We start from the raw sequence: 12,482 nt of genomic DNA on the forward strand, positions 1-12,482 counted from the left end.
GTAACTATTTCTCCCTTTACCATTTTAGACCTAAGGGTGATGACTCCTTCCTGCAGCTTGCCTAGCCCATCTTGACCTCCTTCATAAATATTAACACAGTCATAGATGGGTTTGAATTAGCCAGCTACATATGACCAGATGGTTTGAGGGGTTTGGGGGAGGGGGGGACGGGAGTGGAGAGATGGCTCAGCAGGTAAGAGCACTTGCTGCTCTTGCAGAAGCCCTGAGTTCAGTTCCTAGAACCTACAAACAGAGCCTCACAGCCTCCTGTAACTCCTGTTCCAAGGGGCCAGATGCTCTCTTGTGGCCTCTGCAGACACTGAACCCATTTGCACGTAGCCATACAGACAGGCACATATACACATAGCTAAAGATAAAAATATAATAAAGGCACTTTCATTACTTTTACCCCTTCCAAAAATACCTAGAAGTGACTTTGTGCTGGAAACTCTTCTGCTTTTCAAATACATTTTTGAGCAGTCGTCCCTTTGGGAATCCAGTAAGTGCCTTGACTGAGCAAGCATTGCCCCCTTCTCCGCGGGACCTCTCAACTCATCCCGTTTTTTAAAAAAAAATATAGGCATTCCTGTTTTATCTGTTTTACATAATAGCTTTCATGCAAATTCTGTGAGGAAGGATTTTTGAGCTTTAAAAAGTTTCCAAAACCACCAGATAAATCTCTAAGGGGGCTTCATCTCTGAAAATTCTATTACCATATAATTTCCCCAAGCGTTCATTGCCTGAGCCGTTCCCTGCAGCAAATACACAGTGTGACTGTTATTAAACATGGTGTTTACGAATGTGGGGAGGCGAAGTCACCTCGCTGGCTCAGCTGCTCAACCAGAATTTCTGTAGCCAGACGAGGGCGCTGGATCTCCCAGCGCTTGGGCAAACTGACTCCCTGTGTCTCAATGGCTACAACTGGGACAGGCAGATGGACCTGGAATGCTCGAGGTCCCGTGATTCTGTGGCCCTCTCACTGCCTCACCCCAGCCGTGTGGAACACTCTGGAGCTGAGATGAGTACATGGGATTTTTATCTGGATCCTTCCACCTCTCCTTCTCTGCCTAACCCCTCTTCTCCCTACCTTCCCTGGTGCTTTTATAGTAAATGTCAACTCAGCCAGCATCTTTCTCTTGGTAGACTGGCAACCCTAGTGGGCAGTAATGATGAAAAGTATGAGACAGTGTAGCCCAGCACCTACTGAAAGTGGGCATTTGTATATTATAGGAGACCCTTGAAGATGGACAATTATTTTGTAGCACGAAAGAGTGAGACTCCAGCAGAGGATTTCCAAACTGGGGTTTACACCATGGGAATAGAAAACCCTTCTGAAGCCTTCTTAGACCTTACTTCATATGCTTAATTCCGTATACTCAAGTTAGGGCCGCAACTGTGATTTCTTCCACCATCTGCAGAATGTTCCAATAAATATTTTTAAAGAGTCGAGATGAGAATTTAATTAATCAATAGAAATTATCCTTGCAGTTAGGCTTATTCCCAGTTCTCAACACAATAGCAAAATCCACATATTATTTTTGACTTACCACTCGTGTTAACCCTTTCCAGCCCACCTTGAAGGCATTTAAAAATGTGTCTCACCTGGAGCCCAAGCCAGGAAGGCAGCAATGACAACTGACTTCTGAGCTGTTTTTATATATGGAGGGATAAACTCAATATTAAGGGTTAGGTTTAACTCAACATCCACCTATGTGTGCTCAGCAATACTAGAGACAAAAGACTAGATCAAAGGAATGGCCCTCATAGTTGGGAGAGGCTCTAAAATCTACGATAGGGTGTAGGAAAGCAGTTACTTAATTTGCCCAGGATAACCTTGACCTTGACCTTGCTTTGTTGACTAGGCAGTTTTGAACTCTCAAGCTCTCCTAGCTTTCTCAGTAGGCACGCCTACAGAAATGTCCAACAAATCACGCTCACCAGTAGCTAGGTGATATTGTCACAAATGTTTCACCAGCAAACTAGATAAAAGAAGAAAAAGAGAAGAAAAATATTCTGCCCTTCTAGAAATTTCTGGCGTGTGAATTTGTAAGCCCGGGTGCCGTTTCAAGATGGAAGCCGGTCCCTCTCCTTAATTATTAGTTTGGAAAGTGTTTGTCTGTATGTTGAGTAGTTAAGACCCACAAAGAGCCGAGTATCACGCACAGTGTTTAAAAACTGGAAACTGTACTCGCTGACCGATGACTGAACAGTTTTCTTTAAAAAGTGAGGAGTGCGGGGGTGGGGAGGTGGGGGGGCGGGGCGGAGAAACACACTGAGGGATTCAGCAATGCAGGACTGAGGGAATTCCAGCGGGCTGCAGCTTTCAGTCCTAGACAGGGGCAAGCCTGAGAGGAAAAGAAATGTCAACCAAATAAAGCTTATCACAACCTACACTCTAGCTAACCGCTTTTTGTGCGCTATCTCCTTTAAAGCTCGTAACAGATGTGATCGCTGGGGCTTAAAGGAGTTAATTATTTACCCAGCATTACAGAGCTATTTAGTGGAGGTGATAGAATTTAAACTCAAGACTATCAAATTAAGAGCCCATGTTACAATACACTGTATTGTGACTCAGAGCAATAGTGTGCACGCAGCAGTCTGAGGTTCTACTAATATTTAACTTGATATTCATGTTTAAAGTACCTATTGTTAGTCATGTTTTCAATTTGTAATTAAAAGCATGTACCGAAGTATACCATTATCCACACATGAACATACTGGAGAGTCTCCATCTGTTAAATTGAGTGTTAGAGATGTTTTGCTTGCGTGTAATTTTTAAAAATCCGATCTTGGTGCCTTTGAGAAACGTATAAATGTTTCAATTTTTTTTTTCATGATTAAACCAAAAGGCATGAGGCTCGGGAGATGGCACAGTTGATAATGGGGCTCTCCATGCAAGTGTGAGAACATAAATTTAGATTCCCAGCACCCATGAGTAAAGCCAAGGGCTGCGGGGGAACAATTTGTAATTCCCATGGTGGGATGGCGGGGACAGGAGGTTCCCTAGGAGCTAAACTGGGCAGCTCCAGGGTCAGTGAGAAAGTCTGTCTAAAAATACAAAGTTGGAGAATAACCGAGAAAGCATCTGAGATCAACCTCTGATCACCAGCTATTTATGCACACAGTAATAATAGTATCTAAATTAACAGCACAGGCAGTGCTAGGGTGACCTTTAATATGACACCATACCCGTGTGCCATAGGTTTTCTTGTTAATGAGTTGTCAGTGATTCCAGGTGATTTGACTTTGTTACAAGGATGAACACAGCAGATTCCACTCTGTACATTTGAGCTGCTTGGTGATTTTTATGAGCTAAAGTCTGATTTTGTGTGTGTGTGTATGTGTGTGCGTGTGTGTGTGTGTGTGTGTGTGTGTGTGTGTGTGTGTGTGCGCGTGTGTGCACGCGCGCGCGCATTGTGCTCTGCTGTGCTGTGCTGTATACGTGTAAGTACGTGCTGCCCACAGAGCTTCAGGTGTTTTTATGTTTTGCTTGTTTGGTTGATTTTTAAAAATTTCTCTCCACCTTAATTTTGATACAGTGTCTTCCTCTGAACCAGGAGCTCACTGATTCTGTTAGACTGGATGGTCAAGAAAGCTCAGAAAGAACTTGAAGAAGGTATTAGAACTTGGAAGCATCCCCCATGCTTACAGACTGGTAGGATTAATATAGTAAAAATAGCCATCCTGCAAAAAAGCGATCTGTAGATTCAATGCAATCTCTACCAAAATCCCAACATAAATTTTCACAGGTCTTGAAAAGATGACTTTTAGTTTCCTATGAAAACACAAAAATCCCAGGATAGCTAAAATAATAATAAGTGAACTGCTGGAGGTATTATCTTTACCTAAAATTATACTACATACCTATAGGAACGAAAACAGCATGGTACTGGCACAAAAGCAAAGACTCCCACATAGTGTTGCTCTCTGTTGTGGTTTCAGTGAGATTGGCAACTCCGATAGGCACATATATTTGAACGCTTGGCTCCATTCCTGGTTGGTGGACTGTTTAAATGACTAGGGGGTGTGGCCTTGTTGTGGGGGTACCCTTGGAGGTTCCAAAAGCCAATGCCAGGCACAGTCTTGTTCTCTCTCTCTCTCTCTCTCTCTCTCTCTCTCTCTCTCTCTCTCTCTCTCTCTCTCTCTCTCTCTCTCTCTCTCTCTCTCTCTCTCTCTCTCTCTCTCTCTCTCTCTCTCCTGCCCTCCTCCTGCCCTCTTACACTGTCTCTCTCCATCTTATGGATCAGATGTGAGCTCTCAGCTACTGCCCCAACACCATGCCTGTCTAGCTGTCAAGCTCCCTGACGTGATGGTCATGGATCAGAGAAGAATCACTTTGCCTCCAACTTGACTTAAAAGCCCTCTTACAGTAAAGGTAAACTAGATTCATTCTGGTTTACGATTAAACCTCTGGTTTCTGGGATTGAGCTACGTCCCACTTGTAACCTTAACTACAAATGGTTCTGTACTGCCCGTTCCAGAAACGGAAGCCACGTCTTTGTTTCAAAAGCTGTTTATAACCATTTTGCTAACCTACCTTTATTTCAAAAGCTTATATGACTACTTTGTTATGACTACCTATTGTTGTGACTACCTTGCTATGCTCACCTAGCAACCATGCCTTTGGTTCAGGAGCCTGTGTAGGACTAACTTGTTATGCACACATGCTGCTCCCATAGCCCCACCTATTTTGCCCTCCAAATCTCCCATTTGGAAATTCCCTCCCCCTGAGCTTTTATATGTCTTTATGATTTTGTCTGCTGCACATCCAACGCTGACCTCTTGAACATCACTTTAGGGGGAAGGCAGCCAGTGTACACACACACACACACACACACACACACACACACACACACACACACACTCACACACACACACAAACCCTTGTTTTAATTATTTTGGCCATTATTATTTGGGCTAATGGTCTTTCTTCTCTTCTCTTTGAGAGATTAACATTATTCCTCTGAAACTGTAAGCAAGTCCCCAATTGCATTTTTCCTTTTATAAATTGTCTTGGCCATGGTGTGCCTTACAACAATAGAACAATAAATGGACACTTTCAAAGGTTGGTTAGTATGAAGAGGACGGCTGTGGTCCTATAGAAATCATATCCCAATGCGGGGAAATGAAAACATTGAATAAGAGGAATTATAGAAATAAATTTAAGGTAATAAGAAACAGTGATTTCTCTTCTCACCTAGAAAAAAAGGTAGGGACACCCAGAAGAAATGTTTTAAAAACTGAAGGTTAAGGCTATCTTTGTTTTTCTTGCTTCCATGGTAAAATAGGCCAGCAACGGAAGGGTAAAGGGTTTATTTTACCTCACAGTTCAAGGTACAGTTGTTCATGGTGGGGAGGTTGAGGCACTCAAGGGCTCGGAGCAGCTGGTCACATAGAAGCCAGAAGCCAGAAGCCTAGAGGAAGGAATGTGTGCTGCTCAACACTTGGGTCCCTTTCTGTATGCTGGGGCCAGGAAATGGTTCCACCCACAGTGGGCGGGCCTTCCTGCTGCAAGGAAAACAGTCAAGATGTGCCCATGGGAATGCCCAGAAGCCAGTTTCCCAGGGGACTACAGGTCTGTGAAGTTGACAATTGACATTAACTATCACAAACTATTAACAATCTTACTAACGGCAAAAATTCAAGTTATTCATAATTCGTTGCTTGCAAGATTGACAATCACACGGGTGTGGCGATGTGGACACTGGTGACCATCTATAGTTGACAAAAAAATAAATAGCACTTTTGCATCCTCTTATGAGGAAATGTGCAGAAAAAAATTTTTAAAAAAATTATTTTCCAGTCTTAGACTTGGGAATTTTATTTTCTCAATTGTGTCTTGAAGGCATAGTTATATTACCTAAAATATTACTGTTCAATTTTAGCGTAAAGTTCTTAATAATTGTAGGGGAAAGCAATAGTTAATATCTGGTAATCAGGGCATGACATAGAAAATGAATTTAGATTCATAAAATGAAATTTTAGGTGGTTGCAAAGAAGGGTGCTTGAGAAATCATTTATAATAAATTAAGAGAGAGAGCAGTGCAGTGTGAGGCATATGCATGTGCATCTATAAAATGATATTGCGTGTGCATGTGTGTGTGTGTGTGTATGTGTGCATGTTATTCTCTGAGAGCTAAAGGAATGTTGCCTAAAAATACTACCTGCCAGAGATTCTTTTTTTTTTTCTTATTTGCACTTTACAAATTTTCTGTAATTAATATGCAGCGTGATTTTGACTTGTGGTAGGAATTTTCAAAGTTGGGAAAAGTGCAGAGGGTGGTGCGATGACTTCCTATGTGTCTGTTATTCCACCTCAGCAATTTTCTGCTGTAGTTCTTAAGGAGAAAATATTGAAAGAAGTTCAATTAGCTAGAATCCATTGTGCTCACATTTCCCGAAATGACATATTCATTGTGATTTTAAACAATACATTTCATGTCTTCCCTTTAAAAAAAAAACTTGTTTCTTGGTAGTTCAAATACTATTTTCAAACTACTGACCTCATCATCCAAAATTTGGAGAGGAAAGCTAAAATTATTTTAGTGCTGTTAATAACAATAGATCAGATAATATGATTTTTAAAAATATTTTTAAAAATCAGAGCAAAGCCCATCTCTTTGCTTTCTGGAAGCTTCTCTTAGATCTTTTAATAAATGAGCAAGAAGCAGGTGGGTGGTAACATTTAAAGGTGGTGTGGCCGTGTGTGGGGGCCCCCACTATCTCTCTTCATTTAGCTTGAGGATCAGAGGAGAAGCTGGCATGACACACTTATAGCGAAGGGTCACCCTGCCATCCTTTCCAGGAGCACTTTCATTCTTAAATCCAGAATCTGGTGTATAGCACATTTTTATGCAAGTGGATATGGTAAGAAGCTTCTAGAAGTTAAAAAGCTACATGCACTCCAAAGAATTGTGGGCTTACATCCAAAAATACAGGCTTCCGTGAGTTTAAATATTTTCCCTCTGAAGAAGAAAAGAGAGAGAGATTCACAGTGTCCCCTGTAGTATATTTATAGCTTAGCACCTTTCTTCCGCAGTCCTGTGTTTTTTTCCCCCATGCTTTAAAGGCCCATCCTTCACACTGTGTGTTAGTGGGTGTCTGTGCACTTTGATGGACTAACCCCTCTGGAGGACTTTGTGTGCTATTTTTTTTAAACACCCTGGATAGCATGCTCTTGGAAGGTGAAATGCTGTTTATACCTTTTATTTCCACCCGAGACTGGTTCTGAGACGCTCCCTATAACTGGACTGTAAAAATAATAAAGCCAGCACAACGTGAGCATAAATGTAATGAATGCCAGGCTTTCATGTAGAGAACTGTCAATATTTATTGACATTTGTTCTCGTGGCATAATTTAGGCCACATTATATTTATTGGCTCTGGCTTGATTGCGCCGCTCCATTAACTTGGTAATTCCATTATAGTTTAAGGGGGATTTTAGCTGCTGGGTTTTAGTTTAAATTTTATGCAGAGCCCAGAAGAAGTGCTCTGGCCACTGAATACATTTCATAGAAATAAAACAAACAATTAATGAGTGAAAGCTGGTTTTGGAGGGACAGAAAACAATAGAATTATGATAAGGAAACTTTCTAATAACACACACTAAGAAATTGCTCATAGAGGTTACAGCCATGAGCTGTGTCAGGGGTCTGGACTCTTTCGTGTCTCGGTTGGTAGAAGTGGCCACAGCAGAGGGAACAGTCATCGCTGTGGACATACAAATTAAGCCCACGCAGACAGGACAACGAGAGACCGTGCTTACAGGGCAGGAAAATGGGCAAATTAGCTTGGGACTGTATTTTAAACAATGTTGCAGTAATGTGTTGACAATAACGTTCACCCTGTGGAAACTCCTACTAAGAGCTGCCAAAAGGATTGGAGGAGGGATGGTTCCACTGAAAAAGTGCTACTGCAGGGGCATCAAGAGTTTAGTTCAGATCCCCACGCCCTGCACACAAAGCTGGGGAGAGGGGGATGGGAGGGACTCTGGAGTTTTCTATTGAACTAGTTGTGCCTAAGCGGTGAGCTTCAAGTACAGCTGCAGATTGTGACAGAAAAAAAAAGTTGAGAAGAAAAAGATCTAACAGGCAGGCACACATGCATACATGTACATAAGCATGCACACACACACACACACACACACACACACACACACAGAGGCATGCACACACATGAGGATATATTAGGTAAATACTCCTTCATCCTGGGGTCAGTCTCACCTATAAAACATACAGGATACAATGTGTTCTTTTAACACTGTGTTTATGAACAGATCATAGCTCACATCTGACTTTTAGCCTTTCTGTCCTCAGCCCACGAATTTGCCTAGCATACTGGTTTCCTCAAAAGGTCTTGCAATATTATAAAAAGCAAACCCTTTCAAAGCCCCAAAAAGAACAAAACAAAACAAACAACAAATGAGCGAACACACTTTACTTGGCATTTGTCACATCACCCTGAACAAAGCCCCTTCAATGAGCTTCAGCGCTCTGACCTGAAGACCAGCACCACCAGTTAAATAAATAGATGACTTCACGGGGATCGGAAAGTTCTGGCAGGGGGCGATTCGTTCTCATGAGCCTTAGCTCTGACAAAAATCTATGTGCTGGAAATAGCCTATGTGCCTGTAACCCCGCCCTCATCATGTTAAGAGATTGGGATTGGCTAGTTCAGAACCAAGCTGGAGCATATATGCTGGAGAGTCTTGATAGTGGTGGGAAGGTAGGCTAAAAATTCTGCTGAGGTGGTTTGCTGACGGCGGTTACAGGGTGAACACTCTAGACATGTGTACGGTTACCAGCTGTTAAGAAAGCTTTTTTTTTTTCCCTTCCTGCAATGCTGGCTCTTTACTTCTTGGATTCCCTTAGAGAATGGTCTGTGAGCTTTTTTTTTTTTTTTTTTTTTTTTTTCTCTGCTTCCAGGAAGTAAATGGTAAATAAGAGCCGACTTTGGGGACATTAGCAGCTATTTTGTACTGTAAACTTTAAACAGGCAGGGCAATTTAGGCAATGATATTAACAGCTGGGTGGCCCTTCCTCCTCCTGGGCTGAACTAGGACACAAAGCCTAGCACTGTCCATGCAGATTCCAAGGGGAGTGCACAGCAAAGCAGCCTGTGGAGCTCCTGTCAGCAGGAGACCCCCTGCCAAATTACTACTGCACTGAAAAAAAAAAAGGCTGTGGTGATGGCACTGGGTGAGGTCATCACAGTAGACTTGTGCTAATGCTTCCGTCATTCCTGATCTGAATGTAACACCCGGGAAATTCATTTTCAGTAGCAAAGTTGTAGCGAGAATTGCTTCTTTGCTCTGCTGGAGGCTACATTATTGTTAGTTTAAAACCCACTTAATTCTCTGAGAATGCAAACAAGCACGTCCATTTGCTCCATACCTCACTAGGGCCAGCATCCAGGCCGTGAGCTCCACACTAGGCTTTATGATCGGCATGCACAATTCTGCTGTGCGTGAAATGTTCTACCAGTGAGCTAAACTCAGGGGAAAAAAATTAGCCTTCGCCAGCTTAAGAGTCTACCACTGAACTATATGATTGATTGACCCTCTCCAACGTCACTTCTAAAGAAAAAAAAATAGAAAGAAAAGAAAGAGAAGCAATTCTTCACATTTCCATCAAGACCCTAATTTTGCATTTTTTCCTTTTTTTTTTTTTCCTATTTTTTCCCCTCTGCATTCTCCAGTGTCCAACGGAGAAATGGAGGCTTCTAGAAACATGAGTTCTTAGAAAAGGAAGGAGCTGAGACACAGGGAAACCATGTGGTCTTGCTGTGAATCATCATAAATACGAGCCAAAGAAAAGCTGGGCAGAGTATCAAGGCCCTGTTTCCCTTCCAGGTTTTGCTAACTCTGGCTGCGTTTTCCAAACACTGCAGGGGAAGTTCAGAGTTTCTGCGTCGGATTCCTGGATCTTTCCTATGACCCGAAAAATTGCTTAAGCTTACAGATGCCTTCAAGATGGATGTTTCCCCACCTTTCAAAAACACATCAGCAGCAAAAGGTGTTAAGTTGGATAACCTTCCTTCGTACACTCAGACAAAAGCACCGGAAGAGTGATAGTATATATTTAATGCAAAGGGTGATTCAATTTTCAATAAGGCCAAATATCTGGCTGCATACATTTGTTAATCAGTTTCCTCTACGTGTTTTCTTTTGGTAATGTGGTTCCCATTATCCTTCCCCATTCTGCCTGCAGAGCACGTGTTTAAAAATTCAGTTAAAAATTGGTACCCTTGGTCCAATTCCAAGGGGGGGTAAAATCAGCAGTAAAAAAAACTAATCCCACAGCCTTAAGAAGAACCTTTCAAAGCATGAAAGAAAGAAGAAAAAAAAACAGTATTAGTACTAAAGTTTGAATAAAAGAGCTATAAATGAGTCCTGGAACCTTCTTTACATTGTAATGCACATAACAGCATGATGTCTATATCAATTAGCTTGAGTATTTTTTAACATCCGTCTACCGCAAGTATGTAGCCATTTAGTTTACGGTTACGATTGCGCTCTCTCTCTCTCTCTCTCTCTCTCTCTCTCTCTCTCTCTCTCTCTCTCTCTCTCTGTGTGTGTGTGTGTGTATGTGTGTGTTGCTTTCCGAGAGCAAAAGCTAAGGCAGCAATGTCCAGAGAAGCAGTAATCCAGGAATAATTTATGTCAGCTATGAATCTGCCTTGTTTCATTTACGCTTATTTATGGATGTGGGGTAGATACAGCGCCTCAATAATCCGTGCATGCAGAACAGAATATAAAATCTGACTGTAACTTAATCTCTGTGAGTTAAAGCAAAATGCATGCACACACACATTTTTTTTTTTGGAATGCTTTCCAGCAATTGTCCATGTGAAGACTCCTGTCTTTTGGCCGTGTTCAGTCTTCTCCAGGCCCTGGTTCTCGCTCAAGGTGTCTGGCCCATGTGTGTGAGGTGTGAAGCGGGACAGGGTTTGCTATTCATGACCTGAGGAGAATCTAGGTGTTTGACTGGTCAGTGATGCACACGAGGACAGTACTTTTGATGGGACACTGTCCATTTCAGGCACGATTCCTTGACGTTAGACTGTCTTCTAATGTGTTTCTATTTTGCATTTGCACCAATATGGAATACATCATAGATTGTCTTCCTAAGAAATCTGTTTTGCTTCGTTTCCAGGTGTAAGCACTTGAGGATGACTAATCCTTCTGAGTTGTGATTTTACAATACAAATGCTTGTGATCATTGAGCCAAAGATATGCAGTTAATTTCAATGTAGGTAAGGACAGCGCTTTTTTAAATTGAGGAATAAATGCCATTTATTTCCTTTATTTTCAGTATAATTTACCTGTAATGTTATATGTTTTGAAACCGTTGACTCACACATTTTCTGAAATTTTAACAATCATTCGTATATTTAAGTTTGGGGCACCATTATGACATCACCATTTGTGTGTACGTACATGCATGTAGATATATTTATATATATGTACGTCTAGACCCACATGCACAATATGTCCTCAAACATTCATCATTCTATCAACCTATCTATCACACACACCATCCTTCCATCCCCATCTTTAAAATGCCCTTTTGAATATGAACATGTATGATCCCAGATAAAATCTTAGCACCTTGTTTAAGAAGGCATTACCTGGCACTCTCCCCCTTCCATCCCCCAACTCTTCCATACAATTTGCAGCTACACAGAGTCCAGATGTGAGTTTTAGTATCTGTCCTGATCCCTCGCTGGGTGGAGTCTCTCAGAGGACATCTATGTTGGGCTAATATCCACTTATAAGTGAGTATATACTGTAGATGTCTTTCTGGGTCTGGGTTACCTCACTCAGGATGATTGTCTCTAGTTCCATCCACTTGCATGACAATTTCAAGATTTCCTTGTTACTTTTAGGTGAATAGTATTCCATTGTATAAATGTACCACAGTTTCTTTATCCACTTTTTGGTTGAGGGACATCAGGTTGTTTCCAGATTCTGGCTATTACAAAAAAGGCTAGCCAGGCGGTGGTGGTGCATGCCTTTAATCCCAGCACTCAGGAGGGAGGCAGAGGCAGGCAGATTGCTGTGCATTCAAGGACAGCCTGGTCTACAAAGTGAGTCCATAGTTGAGCAAATGTCCTTGTTGTATGGTGGAGCATCTTTCAAGTATATGCCCAGGAGTGATATGGCTGGGTCTTTAGGTAGCATTATTCTTAATAGGCTGGGGGATCTGGACTCAAGGGGGGGCTGCACAAACTGATGCACCAACCAAGGACATTGCAAGCAGAGAACCTAGATCTCCTGTTCAGATGTAGCTGATGGACAGCTCATTCTCCACATGGAGAAGGGGAGGGGAGGGGGAAGACGGGGCATGGGAGGGGGATGCCTCTGATACAAACCTCTGTCCCTTGCCAGAGAGGCCCTGTGGCAACACAGAGGAAGGGGATACAGGCTATCCAGGTGAGACCTGATAGGCTGTGGTCAGACAGTGGGGGAGGAGTGCCCCACC

General features: G+C 42.2%; 1 long non-coding RNA gene across 1 annotated transcript; it reads left to right on the forward strand.

Annotated features, from left to right (window-relative positions):
- The first annotated feature begins 1,890 nt into the window (after positions 1-1,890).
- LOC311581906 lies at positions 1,891-11,253 on the forward strand. The gene is made up of 3 exons (XR_014773928.1): positions 1,891-2,223; positions 3,540-3,616; positions 11,154-11,253. It is a non-coding gene; the product is annotated as an uncharacterized lncRNA (long non-coding RNA).
- The last annotated feature ends 1,229 nt before the right edge of the window (positions 11,254-12,482 follow it).

The sequence above is a fragment of the Acomys minous genome (genome assembly GCF_964271855.1).
Source record: "Acomys minous genome assembly, chromosome: 13".
In the NCBI taxonomy this organism is placed as follows: domain Eukaryota; kingdom Metazoa; phylum Chordata; class Mammalia; order Rodentia; family Muridae; genus Acomys; species Acomys minous.